The sequence below is a fragment of the Triticum aestivum genome, chromosome 2D (assembly GCF_018294505.1).
Source record: "Triticum aestivum cultivar Chinese Spring chromosome 2D, IWGSC CS RefSeq v2.1, whole genome shotgun sequence".
Lineage (NCBI taxonomy): Eukaryota > Viridiplantae > Streptophyta > Magnoliopsida > Poales > Poaceae > Triticum > Triticum aestivum.
In genome coordinates, this window is record NC_057799.1 from 58,481,608 (window position 1) to 58,499,503 (window position 17,896).

A 17,896-nucleotide genomic window follows, 5' to 3' on the forward strand; every position below is an offset into this window, starting at 1 on the left:
AGACTGTGCATGACCATAGTACATCGGTAGATGCACGTGGTGCTGGTGCGTCCACTGTCCCGTGCAACTCGTTAGCTGTTGTTAATCTAAGGCCCTGTTTGGTTAAAAACTCCCTAGTCCCTACCTGCTTGGTTCCAGGGACTAAACATGGACTAGAGGTTATTAAATGACATGCTAAAAGACCATGTTACCCCTAGTAATGAACTAATAGAGACAAGGTGCGATGCGTGGCAGGGGCAACTGTTGGAAAAAGTCCCAAAAAGACTCCCTCGGGGTCTTCTTTCTTTAGTCCCAAATGCCCACTTTTAGTCCCTAAAAGTCCCTCATGTTTGGTTTAGATGGGACTAACACGGAGTTCTTTTAGTCCCTACACCAAAATGTCCCTGTAAACAAACACCCTGTAATAATGCCGCTGGAAAATTGATGCAATGCCACAGTTAAAAGCAAATTACATGTTTAACGAATTTTATTGTTAATATAATCTCTATGTTAATATTAATCAATGCCACCGTTTGAGAAATGCTAATGTCTTGCTTTCTTTCCCATTTAGATAAGGTAGATGCTTCTTTTTGTTGGCTTCTGTGTCATCCACCGTTATTGACCACTAATTGTTTCCTTTGCACCTCTGTGTAAACAGTGTTATCTACTTCACCTCGTTGCCATTGTGACCTTTTGTTGCATTGCACAAAACACTTTTTTTAAGAGTGTTTTGTGCAGTTCAACCAAAATGTCACACCGACAGCGTTGCTTGATTGCTTGATCTTAGTGGAACTGCACAAGAGGAGATCTTACTTCCTATCCATTAAGGCGAATTTGGTTCAGATCTTCTTCTTGTGAGTTGTTTGAATTCTGCATCATGAGAAGTCAGTACTAGCCTTCTTTCACATGATTCTGCAGTGTGCTTTCATATGTTGTGCTACTTGTATGATAATGTTGCTTGATTTTAGTGAACTGCACAAATGGAGACAAGACTTCCAATCTGTATGTGCACCGTAATATCCCATTGAGGTAAGATAAGGATATTTCACAACTGCTGGCCTGTATTTTGCCACTTTCATCAGAAAATTAAGTTTAGTACTATACTTGTGCTCCCTAATTGACATGCCAAATCTTACATTGAAGGCGAAGCTTGTCTGTTATTGAACCAAGTGATGAAGGGGAAGAACAAGCGGAAGAAAAACAAAAATCAACTCCCGGTGCTGTAATGAAGCACTAGAACTGTGATGACACAAGTAATGATACAGTTTTGCATCTTAATTTATTGCTATGGCTGGAACGAGCAATTGTTTTGCCACCGATTTGATGCCACTCTTAATGTAATATGTAATTATCTCTACTTGTGCAAACAGGGATCTTCTTTGAAGATACCATATATTTTAGTGGAACTGCACAAGAAGATGTTGGAAACATTAAATTAATCGAGGAGTATATAGTAAGCATGGCCACCACCGTAGATAGCAACAGATGGTTCCGGAGAAGTGCTTCATCTGTATGCTCTACACAATAAGCCTCCTGACAAAGGTTGGTACTCGCCCACTGATTTCATCCATATGATTGAGCTTTGTCATCTCTATTGGTGTTGTGCTACTGTTTAGATACTGTCATGAAAAAGTGGTATTGTCCTTGAGAAGTGCTTCATCTGTGCTGTTTTAAATATTTCCTTTCCTTTTTTCGAGCAAACAGGGATGCTAGCATTTAGTAGTCCTCTTGTCTTTGCACAACAGGATCATCTTCCTCTGAAGAAGAATATGGAGTACGTGAAGTGACTAGTTCCGATTATGCCAGGATGAAGAAGCCCTGTCTATCTTCTCATCAGAAGGAGCAGTTGAAAGATGGTTACATTACTCCCCACAAGACCAAACTAACTTCAGCTCAGAAGGACTGACAAATCTCCATTTTTTTTGTGATGCGCGAGTACAATGTTGTTCTAGGATTCTTTCTGGTGAGTTCCATTTTTCTAAAAGTGTGCTCTACATGGACCATGTATGTGTGTGTTGAAACTGTCAATTCATAGTACAGTTTGCTTTATACTAATCACTTTTTTGTATTTGTGCAAACAGGGGTGCTCAGCTTGATTTCAATGGGAACTACACAAAATGTTCATGAATACATCGAATCATTCATTTCCACCACAAGAAAGGAGGTGCCGATAAGTTCAAGGCGTTGCAACATATAAGGGCGAAATCATACAAGCTACGCGCGAATTTGGTTGATTTTGGTGGAAGTGCACAAAAAGAATAGCTGGTTTATTTAGCACGAGGTGCCATGTCAATGTCCGAACTGATGGCAAACCCTGCCCATTCCACAGTCGTAGGCATTTGATATTTTGGAATGGGACAACCTTGTCAAATTTTGCTCATTGATTTTAGCAAGACATGTGTTTGATATTTTCGAATGGGACGCCCTTTGCTGTCAGCAGCGTTGATCAATTTTTTCTTTATTCTTTAGTTGTGAAGTAAATATTGCCTCTGACATGTGAGCCGCTGAGATGCATAATCATCGATTGTTTTGAATGTTCTCTATGAATTTCCAGGCCTGTGTGTTTGATTGCAATGTACAGAAACGCTAAAAAGCTGCTCAAACTCTTTGTACTCCTTCTGTTCCTTTTTACTTCGCACATCGTGAAAGTGCATACTTTTTTGTATAAGATTGGTCAAAGTAGAGATACTTTGACTGCAGACAAAACTTGTATGCAGACGAGAAAGGACCGGAGGGGGTACATGTGAAACTGCTGCAAACGAGGTGATCACCCTGGGAATAATGCTAGTACGTATTGTTTTGCATGTTCATCCAATGCCATTGATACAGGAATTCGAGCTAATTTTTTTTAAATAATACATTTTTTAAATTACAGAAATATTACGCGAAAAAAAGAAATTTCAAAAATAATACACCGTCGGCCCGCTGCAGGCCGATCGGCTAGCAGCAGGCCCAATCGGCCCATAGCAGGCCGATCGGCTAGCAGCAGGCCGACTGCAAGCCCGGCTGGCACGCGGCGGCCTGTGGTTGGTCGGGCCACGTCGCGCGAGGGGGAGGCAGTGGGCTGTCGGCTTGTGCGCCCCTGTCAGCCTACCGCCCGCCGATCGGCCAGCTGCTGGCCGACAGGGGGCTGTAGCCTGACACGCTGGCCGGCCCGGCCTTATCCTCTCCTTCCTCCATTCTTCTTCTCCCGTTGCTCCTTTCTTCTGTGTTCTTCCTTCTCCTCTCTCTACAGAAAAATGGCACCCATTTGTGCACCTAAATGAGCAACATTTTCGCGATTTTGGCACCGTGAATGGGTTCAACTCATTTAGGGCAGCCAAAAGAGGTGTCGATCTACTAACGGGGTAGCTCGTGGTGGTCGTGGTGAGCTTTTTGGTGGAGGTGGTGGTGGTGAAGTTGTGGCAGTGTGGTGGTGGTGAAGTTGGGGCAGTGTGGTGGAGGTGAAGCTGTTGTTCGTCGTGCTTTGTTGGAGCCGGAGCACAGACAGTTTTTCGTTCGTCGTTCGTCGTTCATCGTTCGCACGCACGCTTCAAGGGTATATTTCAGCCCACATTTTATTTTTTGTAGGTGCTCCGGTAGTATACGTAAATATTGTTATTTGCCCCGGTAGTATAAGTAAATATTTGTGTGCGATTATTGTTATTCTGCCCGGTAGTATACCGCAATATTTTTATTTGGCCCGGTAGTATACGTAAATATTGTTATTTGCCCCGGTAGTATACGTACATATTATTCGTTCGCACGCACGCTTCGTTCGATGTGAAATAAAATTTGTGTGCGATTATTGTTATTTGCCCCGGTAGTATACGTAAATATTTGTAGTTGCTACGGCAAATTTTCGTAATATATTTTTAGGTGTGTGAATTGTATTAGTTGTTAGTGGGGATAATAAGTTGTTGCTTAATAGTTGACACGTACACAGTTGCGTGATAAGAAGTTTGAAACATGAATAAAAAGTTCGAAAGAAGAGACAATTTTTTTAAATTGATTAAAATTAAAAATACATCAACATGGGCCATATAATTGAAATAAAATGAATTATCATATTTGTCGGTTATATTATTATTATTATTTGAGGCCTATTTATTATTAGTAAACATGGGCCTATTTATTATATTATTATTAAAACAAGAGTCAAGCAACTCATCATAATCGTCCACATAGATTAAATTATATTGATCGTGAAATTTACTATGGTCCTGGTAATATATAGACATGTCTAATAATTGTATTTCGTTGTTGAAAAAAATAGGTGAGTCGAGATGTCCGATGTAGTGAAGTTGAGATTTTACTATGGTCCTGGTACTGTCCAAACAAATGAGTTGGGAGCAGATCTGAGTGAATTTACTCACATAGAGGTGGCAATCAGCGCACCACAAACATGGTCTGTTAGTCAGTTGAAAGAATGGATTGCGGCAAGTTTAGGTCTTGATACTGAAACACACACCGTCGGTGTTCATGCATTGTGGACACGGTCAAGTTCAAAAATTTACTTTTATTTGAGGCCAATAGAGGGAGACTCCGATTGGGTGCGGTGGTTACAAGGTTGTGAACGAAGGGGATGCAATCCTGTTGCTTTAGTGCTTCCCGTCGTGAAGGAGGTCACTGCACATGAAGGCGAGGGTGGCTACGAAGGACAGAGCAGTCAGGTAGAAGGAGGAAATGCTTATGGTTACGAACAAGGACAGAGCAGTCAGGTACAAGGAGGAAATGCTTATGGTTATGAACCAGGGCAGAGTAGTCAGGTAGAAGGAGGAAATGCCGATGGTGATTACAATGGCGAGGTGGACGCTGACGAGGTAGATGGGCACATGCAGAACCAGATGGAAGAAGAAGACACCGATGTTGAAAGGGGTCATGCCGATGATTCTGACGAGTCAGATGAAGAAGAAAATGCAGAGGAGGTCCCGAATCCTGCATGGTGGAATCATGACTTATCATCTGCAATGACCGTGAATGATGGACATGATTCAGCCTGGCAATATCACCAGAACAATATTGCGACGGGTGCTATGTATCCGAACAAGCAAGCCCTGAAGGATGCAATAATTAATTGGGCAATGTCCACGCAAAGGGTTTTCAAAGCTGAGGTGTCCAGTCAGAAATTCCTGACAATGGTATGCAAGAACGCAGATTGTCCCGCAAGGGTGCACGGCTTTCTCCCTAAGTATGGCACAAGTTGGGTGATAAGTGACTTAGTTAATCACACTTGTCTTATTCCGTGCATCCCTCAAGATCATGCCAACCTTTCATCCACGCTTATTGCTCGATTGTTTTACGATGAGATAGTGCAAGGCAAAGCTATGGAAGTGAAGGCAGTCCAGACAAAAGTCTTCGCCAGGTTGAAGTACAGAATTTCTTATGGCAAGGCTTGGAGGGCTAAGCATGCAGCGCTTGAGAGGAGATTTGGTTCTTATTTTGATGCATATGACTCTGTTGTCCACCTCCTCCACACCCTGCAGCAGCGGAATCCAGGCACCTATATCGATATCCAAGACATGTTCATGCCAGAGTTCCCAACTGTGAGGGTGTTGCATCGTCTCTTCTTCTCTTTCGGTGTATGCATCGAAGCTTTCAGGCATTGCCGACCGGTGATATGTGTTGACGGTACTTTTCTCACAGGCAAGTACAAGGGTCAGATCCTGACAGCCATAGGTCAAGACGGCCAAAATCAAGTCGTCCCACTGGCATTTGCTTTTGTGGAGAGTGAGAACATTGAAAGTTGGACATGGTTCTTCAGGCAGTTGAAAATATCAGTTGTGAAGGAGAAGCCCAATGTGTGCATCCTTCATGACAGGCATGCAGGTATACTCAGTGCGATAAGGACACTAACAAACCCAGGCCCTGAGGAACAAGTTCCATGGCAGGACTTGCAGAGCCGTTGGTGCATGCGCCATCTCGGGGCTAATTTCTTCTCGCAGTTTAGAAATAAGAACCTGATGAATCTGTTCAAAAAACTCTGCAAGCAGAACCAGTTATGGAAGTACAATTTGATACGCGACAGACTTAATGTGTGCACGCAGAGACACGTGAGGGACAGGAAAGCTGCAAGAGATGCAGCGGTGAGGGCACATGTTGAAGCAGTAGCTGCACAGTTGGCAACAGGAACAGCGGCCGTGGAGGAGGAGGCTGTTGGGCTATGTGACCTGCCAGGCTTTGACCCACCTGGTACTAGGAGAAGGCTCGGGAGGTCCATTAAAACCTTCGAGCAGTGGATAGAGCATGAGCCTCTGGAGAGGTGGTCTTTGCTACATGACACACATGGAGCAAGGTACGGTGTCATGACAACGAACCTCGCGGAAACATACAACTTTGTCCTCAGAGGAAACCGTGCATTGCCACTTACAGCCATCGTTGAGGGTATTTTCTATGGCACCGTCAAGTATTTCAGAGACAGACGTCAAATAGCAGAGCAGCATATCTTGAACAACCCAAATACACGGTACTGTGAAAGAGTCACGAAGTACATGGACAACAAGATGCAAAAAGCTAGGTCACACACTGTAGTCGCCATCGGTAATCAAGAAAGAAGGTTTGAGGTCCGCTTAGCCAACAACAAATTCGGATGTGCAAATGAGTTGAGGACGCATGAGGTGAAAATTGGCAATGAAGCCTGGCCAACGTGTGAGTGCACATGCAATAAACCGAAATTGCTTCACCTACCTTGCTCACATGTACTTGCTGCTTGCGGGCAGCTTGGAATGGACGCAATATCGTTTGTGTCTCCATATTTTCTGAAAGAGGCTGTCCTCAATACCTGGACAGGTGAGCTGATGGGTTTTCGATCAATGGGTAATTTCAACAGCGTCAACCCCGCCGAAAGGCGTTACATTCCAAACCCAGAGCATATGCGTACAAGTAGAGGCAGACGGCAGTGTCAGCGCATCCGAAATGATATGGATGAATCTGAAGCAGGAGGTCCGACTAGGCAATGCATTCTATGCAATGAATTTGGCCATAGGGACACTAATTGTCCCACTTTCGTCACTGGGCGTGGACGAGGCAACCGGGGAAGAAGAGGAGGTAGAGGCAGTAGAGGAGTAAGGGCGAGAGGAAGAAGCTAAGCTAGCACTAGTTTGTTCTGAATTTGTATTAAGTGTGGTGTGGCACTATGTTCTGAATTTGTATTAAGTGTGGCACTATGTTCTGAATTTTTATTAAGTGTGGCACTATGTTCTGAATTTGTAATAAGTGTGACACTATGTTCTGAATTTTTATTAAGTGTGGCACTATGTTCTGAATTTTTATTAAGTGTGGCACTATGTTCTGAATTTTTATTAAGTGTGGCACTATGTTCTGAATTTTTATTAAGTGTGACACTATGTTCTGAATTTTGTATGTGCAGGAATGTCGGGATTGTGGTTGCTGAATGGGGACATTGATAGGGGTCATCGTGCTGCGATATGGTATGAGCGCAAGCTTGAGCCTCTGGTCACTCGCACTCCTAAGGAAAACTGGAAGATACACTCAGGATGGCTTCAGCGGTACGTGATTTATTAATTTGCACACTGACATGCATATTAATGGTTGAAATGGGAGACACTAACTGAAAAGTTCTCTGATGAAGGTTGAAATGGGCCGGCCTTTTACCTTTCGCGCGTCTGGTTGAGTCTATCCCGGGTGAGAAACGGCCTCGCCATCGATGGGTCTTTGTTGAGCTGCTTAGTGGACCGTTGGAGGCCAGAGACCCACACGTTTCACTTCAGATGGGGAGAGATGGCTCCTACTCTGGAGGATGTGTCACTTTTGCTCGGACTACCGTTGGCAGGTCATGCCGTAGGACCGTTGGACGCACCGGCTGGTTGGGAGCGAGCTCTTACAGAACGTTTTCATGGTGTTTTTCCGGATGCTCCGGATCCGGTATGGGAGCATCACGGACCTAAGTATGAGTGGTTGCTAAATTTCCGGGTAATTTCCCCTACCTATTATCTTCAAGTTATCGTGCATAAAGTTTTACAGAAAATAATTGCGGCTTACTAAAACTTTCTCTTCGCTTAATGCAGATCCAGAACTTCCGGGCGCCGTTGACTGCGGAACAGATCACTCGGAGCCTGGAGGCCTACTTACTGTGGCTTTTTGGCAAGGTGATGTTCACGGAGAACCATGTCACCACTATTAGCGCCCTCTACATCCCTATGGCACTCGAGATAGCGAGCGCTCAGACGGCGGATCAGATCAGACAGAGGAGTTGGGGTTCGGCGGTCTTAGCGGCTACATACCGAGGTATGTGCAACGGTTGCCAGCTTACATCGAGAAAGCCAGCCCTTCTTGGATGCCCTCTATTCCTACAGCTGTGGTCGTGGGAGAGGTTCTCTATAGGGCGACCAGATGTACGTGTTCATGAGCCTATAGACGCCATGTTTGATGTTGACGGCATCGACATGCCTACTTTCGGTCTGTGTTGGACTCGTCGCGAGGTATGCACCGTGTTGTAGTTTAATGCAACTTTTTCTGCAGAAGAGATAGTTCGATGCTAGCGGCTACTAACTTTTCTTCTCTGCAGAGACGCTTTGCTAGTGATCAGACCAGGAAGGCATACACAACATTGAACGAGCAGTTCGATGCGTACACCGGGGTCATCTGGCAGCCCTACATGGAAGCAGCCATACAAGCGAGATACCCTGCTGGTATGTCTGTGCTATGCACAAGGGACCGAGATTACTGGATGACAAAATCTAAGATCATCTTCGATGTCTTCGTCGAGGAGATGGCACAACAGAGGGTTATGAGGCAATTTGGTCTTCTGCAGTTGGAGCTACCTCCCCCTATAGAGAACCCGCTGCCAGCACACATCCACAGGTATTAACCAGTTTTTCAATGTTGCATTATCTTTCATAGTACTCCATTCGAAGCTTTAGGTAATTGTTGAACACACACCACAATTTTAGGACAACAAGGAAGGGCATGAACAGGACAACTGCTGACTGGCTAGTTAGACTAGAGCCGTATGTTATAGAATGGGAGACAACAAACACAAATCTATGGCACGAGAATCACAATTTCGATCTCGATGAATTCAATCTCTATTTGCGGCGCTACATGACCGGAACACGGTTACGCATTGTTGAGTACTCCCACCCAGAGGAGATACCGGATCCTACTCCGTCGGATATGTACCCAAGCTATGATACTTCCGGCTCTAGGCAGTACGCGGTAAGATATATTTTCTTTACGTAATGTTGTCACATACTTTGACGTGCAAGAGACAGACATTAATTAATCGTCATGGAAATTTGCAGGCTACCTTGACACGCGAACTCTACGACGACGTGACCACCTTTGGACGATCACTATCGTCTGGACCTCTTCTTCAGCATCGTCCAGTGGTACAGCCCTTCTTGGAAAGAATTCAGAATAAGATATGGACTGTGTACGAGGCTATCACGTGCACCCGGAGAACCGATGTTGTTCAGCACCAGCAGGAGCAGCCGCGTCACTCCATGCACCGACATCAACCACGTCCACGTCTAGCACCTCAGCCGACAGCCAGGCCACCCCGTCCTGACCAACCTGGCAGTTCTACGTGGCACCCGCAGCACTATGGTCCCACGTCGAGCTTCGTGTTTTCTCCACAGCCACAGCAACATGGTCCCTCGTCGAGCTTCGTGTTTTCTCCACAGCCACAGCAGCACGGTCCCTCGTCCAGTTTCGTGTTTGAGCCAGAGCAGACGTCACACCCAGCAGGTATGTGTCTTCATATTTACTGTTTTCAATATTAATTGACGCGACCTCATTCTTCATGATGATACGTTCCATCGCGTAGGAGCCTATGGATATCAGGCGTCTATGTCGGCATCACATGATACGTGGGGGAGTGATCAACATCCCGAGGACAACATACAGGCTCAGATGTCGCAGCACACCCAGTGGATGAACATGTTTTCGACTCCTCCACCAGGCCCCACACAGGATACACAGCATGACCAGGGAGAGTCTGAGATTCCTCCTCGTCACGTTAGGGCACCCGACAGGTTGGGATGGTCCCCGATTCCAGATCCGCCTCCCCGCCAGGCCAGACGTCATCACTGACGCTTCTATCTATCAGTAGAGACATTACCATCTATTTCTGTGTGAGACTTATGTCTATTCTATGTATGAGACAAATGACTATGTACTTATGTACGAGACATATGCCTACTCTATTTTAGTACTCTGTTATCGGAACTGCAAGATCAAATTTAGATAGAACATAATATTCATACAACGAGACATTACAAACAATTAGATAGAACTACAAATAAATTAAATGGTACGTAACTTAACTCACAACATACAGCATAAAAACTACATGAAGTCATCATCGTCATCCTCGATCGATGCAGAAACCTTGCCCTTCGATGATGAATAACCCTTTCCCGCCATATGTTCGCGCCAACTTTTTCCCGCCACCCGTTTCCCGCCACCCATTTCCCGCCACCCGTTTCCCGCCACCCGTTTCCCGCCAACCCTTTCCCGCCTTACCGCAGTCGTTCTTTCCTGCCATTTTCTCCTCTCTACCTATAAAACCCCCTTCAGACGGAGCTGGATAAGCATTGCAGTGTGGTGGTGAAGTTGGGGCAGTGTGGTCGAGGTGAAGCTGTTGTTCGTCGTTCTTCGTTGGAGCCGGAGCACCGGCAGTTTGGTGGCCGCCGTTCTTCGTTCGCACGCACGCTTCAAGGGTATATTTCAGCCCACATTTTATTTTTCGTAGGTGCTCCGGTAGTATTTGTTAATATATTTAGATGTCAACTAATTAGTTGTATTAGTTGCTCTGTTAATATTCTGTAATATATAGCTTGGTAATATATAGACATGTCTAATATTTGTTAGTGGGGATATTAAGGGGTAGGTTAGGTACTCAATGCGATTTGTGTGTTGCAGATGGCTAAGGGTACTCAGTGGGTGCTTAGCCCTATTGTTCATGTCCAAGGCTTTTCTCCAACTGTTGTGCAAGTTAGTGAAGTGGACATCACTTTTGATTGGTTGAAGACTACATTCATGTTGAAGCAAGGGTTGAAGGAAGACGATTTTGTGTACTACGTCAGCAGGAAGCAGTCAGATGGCCCTGGGGAAAGAAAATTGATTGACATAACTGATGATGGCAAGATTCAAGAAATGCTGAGCGAATGGGAATGGAAAAGGGTTGTTGAGTTGCATTGCTACAGGAAACCGAGTTATATGTGATGAATTTGTCATTCGAGATCCGCCTCCCCGCCAGGCCAGACGTCGTCACTGACGCTCCTATCTATCAGTAGAGACATTACCATCTATTTCTGTGTCAGAATTATGTCTATTCTATGTATGAGACAAATGACTATGTACTTATGTACGAGACATATGCCTACTCTATTTTAGTACTCTGTTATCGGAACTACAAGATCATATTTAGATAGAACATAATATTCATACAACGAGACATTACAAACAACTAGATAGAACTACATCTAAATTAAATGGCACGTAACTGAACTCACAACATACAGCATAAAAACTACATGAAGTCATCATCGTCATCCTCGATCGATGCAGAACTCTTGCCCTTCGACGATGAAGAACTCTTGCCCTTCGACGATGCAGAAACCTTGCCCTTCGATGATGAAGAACTCTTGCCCTTCGACGATGCAGAACCCGGAAGCGGCGGCATGAAGATATCATCTTCGTCCTCGCTCTCCTCAGTCCATAAACATGGATTATTTGCTGCAATCCTTCTGAAAGTTTCACTCTTCGGCACCACTACCTTCTTCCACCTGTCATGCAACCTAAGAAGTTCTTTACGTACCTCCTCATAGGTCCTTTCAGGCCACCCAGACCTACGTAATTGGTGAGCCAACTCATTCATTATGGTGTCACTACCGGTGAGTTCGTCCCATGGAACTATCCTATTATCCATCCTGAAATCGGTAGCTAGCCTCAGAAGAATCCTGCTCATCCCAGGGTGAAAACTACGATCGAAAGGATAATGGGACATCTCAACTACACTACACTGCAATGCTTATCCACCTCCGTCTGAAGGGGGTTTTATAGTTAGACAGGAGAAAATGGCGGGAAAGCGAGCTCCAGTATGGCGGGAAATGGGTGGCGGGAAAAGGGTGGCGGGAAAGAGTTGGCAGGAAATGGGTGGCGGGAAACGGGTGCCGGGAAACGGGTGGCGGGAAACGAGAGGCGGGAAAGGGTTGGCGGGAAATGGGTGGCGGGAAAGGGGTGGCGGGAAACGGGTGGCGGGAAAGCGAGCTCCAGTATGGCGGGAAATGGGTGGCGGGAAACGGGTGGCGGGACAGAGTTGGCGGGAAATGGGTGGCGGGAAAGGGGTGGCGGGAAAGGGGTGGCGGGAAATGGATGGCGGGAAAGGGTTCTGCGGAATACGTCAAAGTTTTACAAAATAAACAACCGATCGTTCAAAAAAAATGCTAGCCATGCACCAGTCGGCCCACAGCAAGCCTAGTCGGCCCACTGCAGGCCTATCGGCCAACTGCAGGCCTATCGGCCAACTGCAGGCCGACTGGGCCTGATCTGGTCGCCGACAGCCCAATCGGCCAGCAGCAAGCTGATGGGCCACCAGTCGGCCTGCTGTGGGCTGACTGGGCTCAGTCGGCCTGCAGCGGGCCGACGGTGTTATTTTTGAAAATTCTTTTTTCAGCGTAATATTTCTGTAATTTACAAAAAAATGTATTATTTCAAAAAAATTAGCGGAATTCGAACTAATCGAAAAAAAATCATTCATACACGGTCAGATTTCATATAAACATGCCGGATTTAATTACATTTCATACATTCTTCAACTAAAAAGGGGTGCGCTGGAGGTATAATTAATTAACCGAAGCTACCCACCTGTGTCCCGCTGAGCCGAACGGAAGCTTTAGTGACTTAACTGCAGGTGCAGTTGCGTAACTGACATGTGGCCTGTTGGGCCCACGTGTCAATCAGCCAACTGCACCAGCAGTTAAGTAGAAGCAGCGTTCTTCTCCAACGCAGCTCTCCGACTCCACGTCGCCGCCAAGAAGCTAACCGGCCGTCAATGGTCAACCCGCCTAGCTTGGCTTCAACCGGAGGGTAGCAGCGGTGGCCTTACTTGGACCCGAGCGGCGGCGACCTACCGTGTTCTACTCTTCCTCATTTTCTGTGTGGCGCGGCCTTGTTGGCAGCGGGGCGGGGCCTTGGCGGAGCCGGCGATGTCCTCTGTCTCGTTGCCGGCGGGCGGCGCCTCAGCGGAGCGGTGGAAATCCTCCCCCACGTTGCCGGCAGGGTGGGGCCTCGGCTGAGCCGGCGATGTCCTCTGCCTCGTTGTTGGCGGGGCGGGGCCTCGGCGGAGCCGGCGGTGTCCTCTACCTCGTTGTTGGCGCCGCGCGGCCTCGGCGGAGCAGGGCCTCGTCGACGCCAGCGGAGCGAGGACTCGTCGGAGCCGGCATTGTCCTCTGCCTCATCCTCGGTCTCGCCAATGGACGGACGGACGGCACTTGTGTCGTTTGAAGGCGGAGCAATCGCCTGCACCGGGAAGTGGGGCGGGCGGCGCTGACTGTTTCGCGCGGAAAGCGCGCGCGGGCGAGGAGATGACTTTACTTGGAGAGGATGACAATGGGGACCCACCAGGTCCATAGCCTCACGTACGCAAGTGCCTCCTTATTATATATATATATATAACTATAATTTATTTTGCTTCCTCCTGGTTTCCTGACATCATGGTCCCACACCATTGTCAACCTATGTAGTGGTCAATAAATAAGAGAATTGCACAAGAAGCGGCCGACAGCTGGGACCAAGCAGCTCGAGCAGTATTTGTGTTTTTGAGGTGTGAGCACTGCAGAGTTTTTTGATGTTTAGCCCAGATATTAATTTTTCTCCTCTCAACAACAACGAAAACATCGCTGCAGGTGTTAACTGGGCGGGCTGTGGCCCGTCTAGCCCAGGCCAGATATCCAGCCCAGATATAAATTTTTGTCAAGCTGAAAATGGCTAGCACAGCTATACTTTTTTTAGGAATACCCAGGCAAGGTCAGGTTGTTATTCTCCGCCCCGCTGGGCTGCAAATCTTTCCTAGGAGGGATGCATTAGGCTTATAAGAAAATGGGCTTTAAGAAATAATAAATGGGATGTAATTATAAAAACTGGGCAGTAACTATAAAAAAATGCACCAAACACGTGATTACTTTATAAAATATTATTTTTGGATATTGAAAATTTTAATTTCATTAATTGTTGCAAGCGCAATGTTTCGTTGGATTTTTACATAATATAAATTTATATTGAAATTGTATTTAATCTGACTAGAAATTTCGGGATAAAAATATTTCGGATCCCATCAAAATGTGGGAAATTTTATTGAATTCTGTTTTGAACGGTTGGTTGAAATGGGCTATACTTTTAACAAACTGTAAATGGGTTGTAGTAAATTCCATTAGAATTCAAGAATGGGCTACACATTCTTACAAATCTCAAATGGGCTATAAGTTCTCTGCCACACACTTCTGGCCTTACTAAGTTGATGCGTCCCCTAAAAAAACAGAGTTGACGCGTATGCAAGGCTTTGTCAACTTATAGTCAACACACGGTTCTAGCAGCAGTGGCTGTTGGATGTCCATCCAACGGATGCCGGGCTTCTTCTTCAATCTCGGATATTCTAGCTTCACCCGCCCAAAAAATGATTCCTCCCCCTGACATCTGGGGCGCACCGTTTCGGAAGCTGACCTGTGGGCCTACTAAGTTGACGTACCAAGGGCTTTGTCAACTTAGTCAATATAAACGATTCTAGCTGCAGTGACCGTACGATGTCCATCCAACGGTCGTCGTGCTTCTTCAACCTCTGGTCTTCTTGCTCCAGCCGCCCAAAGCAGCGCCGGTCGTGCCGCCTGCTCCTGCCTCCCGTGGCCGGCTGTGCTGCCACGGAGGCCTCACCGCCCCCTACTACTCCCGCCGCTGGCCAGGCCATCCCTCCACTCACCCACACCCCCCTGTTATTCTGTGGCGACGGCAGCGCAGCCGAACCAGTGAACCCTCGTACTCCTCTCCGCGTGTGCATCCACTGTCGCGTCTTCCCCGGCTCCGCATCGTCCCCTTCCTAGGCCTCGCCGTCGTCCACCGCCCTGGTGCTCTCGGGGCGGCGTGGTCAACGTGATCAAGGAACGACTTCCATCGGACTTGGACTGTACGTGGAGAGGCTGACAGCTGGGTCCACGGCAGCCGCAAGGAAGTGCCTCCTTATTACGCGGAAAATAATTATTCCTCCACCTGACAGCGGGGACCCACCGGACGGGCCACCAGTATTTTGCGAAAAAATCATTTCCCCCTGACTGCTGGGACCCATCGGACGGGCCACCGTATTTCGCGAAAATTGTTCCCCCCGCTGTCAGCTCGGACCCACCGGAAGTGCCTCCTTATTACGCACAAAAAATTGAATACTCCCCCGGCTAGCTGGGACCCACCTTGGTGGGAGGCTGACTTGTGGGCCTACTAAGTTGACGGGGACGAAGGGCTTTCTCAACTTAGTCAATATGAACGATTCTAGCTCCAGTGACCGTACGATGTCCATCCAACGGCCGTAGTGCTTCTTCAACCTCTGGTCTTCTTGCTCCAGCCGCCCAAAGCAGCGCCGGTCGTGTCGCATGCTCCTGCCTCCCGTGGCCGGCTGTGCTGCCGCAGAGGCCTCACCGCCCCCTACTATTCCCACCGCTGGCCAGGCCCTGCGGCGATGGCAGCCTCACACCGCAGCCGAACCAGTGAACCCTCGTACTCCTCTCCGTGCGGGCTTCCACTGACGCGTCTTCCCCGGCTCCGCGTCGTCCCCTTCCTAGGCCTCGCCGTCGTCCACCGCCGTGGTGCTCTCCGCGCGGCGTGGTCAACGTGGTCAAGGAACAACTTCCAACGGAAGAGTACTATACGTCGAGAGGCTAACAGCTCGGTCCACGGCCACACCCAGTTTTTTTGTGATTTGCCAAGTAAGTCGCTTTGTCAGGCCTGTTGGGCTGCAAATCTTTCAAGACGAGGAGAGCTTTCATTCGGCTGGCTGAGAAAATGGCCCACCAGTAATGAGAAATGGGTTGTACATTGTAAAACACATCAAACCGGCAATTAGTTTCAAATATCTTTTTTTTTCATTTCAAGATTTTAAATTACATTAATTTTTATGTGTGGAGAATTTGTTGGATTTTATATTGATATACATTTATTTTTAAAATCAGTTTGAATGTGAGTCGAAATTTCGGGATTAAAAACAGTTCGGACCGCACCGAAATATGCAAAATTTCGTATAATTTTTTAACCGTGGCCACAATATGGGCTGTAATGCTAACAAAAAGAATATGGGCTCCAAAAAAACCCTCAAGAATTAGCAAATGGGCTGTAAATTATTAGAAATAATGGCAGATGGGATGTATGCTGTTTTCCACAGATTTGAGGCTTTCCTAAAAAGGTTGACGCACAAGCACTGACTGTTGGATGTCCATCCAACAGCCGTCGTGCTTCTTCAATCTCTGCTCTTCCTGCTCCAGCCGCTCAAACAAGCGCCGGCGGGACTGCCTACTCCCTCCTCCCCGCGGCCGGCTGTGCTGCCGCGCAGGCCTCACCGCCCCACCGTACTCCCATCGCTGGCCTAGCCATCCCTCTACTCACCCACACCTGTTGTTATTCTCCGGCGACGGCAGACGAACCAGTAAACCCTCATACAGTCGTACTCCCCTCCGCGTGGGAAACAACTGCCGAGTCTTCCCTGCCTCCGTGTCGTCCCCTTCCTAGGCCTCGCCGTCGTCCACCGCCGTGGTGCTCTCGGCGCGGCATGGTCAATGTGGTCAACGACCGACTTCCATCGGAAGAGTACTGTGCGTGGAGACGCTGACAGCTGAGTCCATGGCCGCAGCAAGGAAGTGCCTCCTTATTACGCGCAAAATAATTATTCCTCCACCTGACAGCGGGGACCCACCGGACAGGCCACCATATTTCGCAAAAAAACATTTCCCCCTGACTGCTGGGACCCACCAGCTACACCTTCGCACACAAGGAAGTGCGTCCGGGAAAAAAACAAAACGATTCACCCCCCTGACTGCTGGGACCCACCAGCTACATCTTCGCACGCAAGGAAGTGCCTGACAGTCGGGACCCACCTGGTCGAAGCGTACGTAGCGTTGTCATTCTGGTCGCGAACGTGTACGTACATATATACTGGTGGATGTAGAGGCGCGTACCTGTCGTAGTAGAGGCGCGCACGTAGCATGTACAAGTGCGTACAGCGGCCAGGGTGCAAGAAAGAAAATACGGCCACGTATGTGTACATACGGGGCGGGTCTCGAACGCCTACTCGCGCATACGTACGGCCAGGGCTCGTGTACATGGCTGGGTCGGAACGGAGAAACAGCGTCGTCGTCGTGTTCATGTGGAAGCAACGGAATGCGTCGTGTTCATCGGGAGCCAACGGAACGCGTGGGAGCCAACCGGCTGGGTCGGAACGGAATGCGTGGTCGTGTTCATCGGGAGGGCTTGGACGGAACAGGCGATGGAAACGAGGCCTGGCGTACCGCACAATGGAGGAAACGGACCTCCTACGTTCGGAACGGGGTCCTGTTGATCGGGAGGGGTCTGGCGTACCGCAAAACGGAGGAAACGGACCTCCTACGGTCGAAACGGGGGTCCTGTTGATCTGGAAGGGTGTGGCATACCACAAAACGGACGAAACGGACCTCCTACGGTCGAAACGGGGGTCCTATTCATCGGGAGGGGTGTGGCGTACCGCAAAACGGACGAAACGGACCTCCTACGGTCGAAACGGGGGTCCTGTTCATCGGGAGGGGTGTGGCGTACCGCAAAACGGGACTCCACGGGATACTGTTCATCTCCACCGTCGACCTCCTCCAGCCTCCACGGGCTCCTGTTCATCCAGCCTCCACCGCGCGCTACTCCACCGGCTACTGTTCAACCACCCCTCCACGGGCAATCCTCCACCGTCTATTGT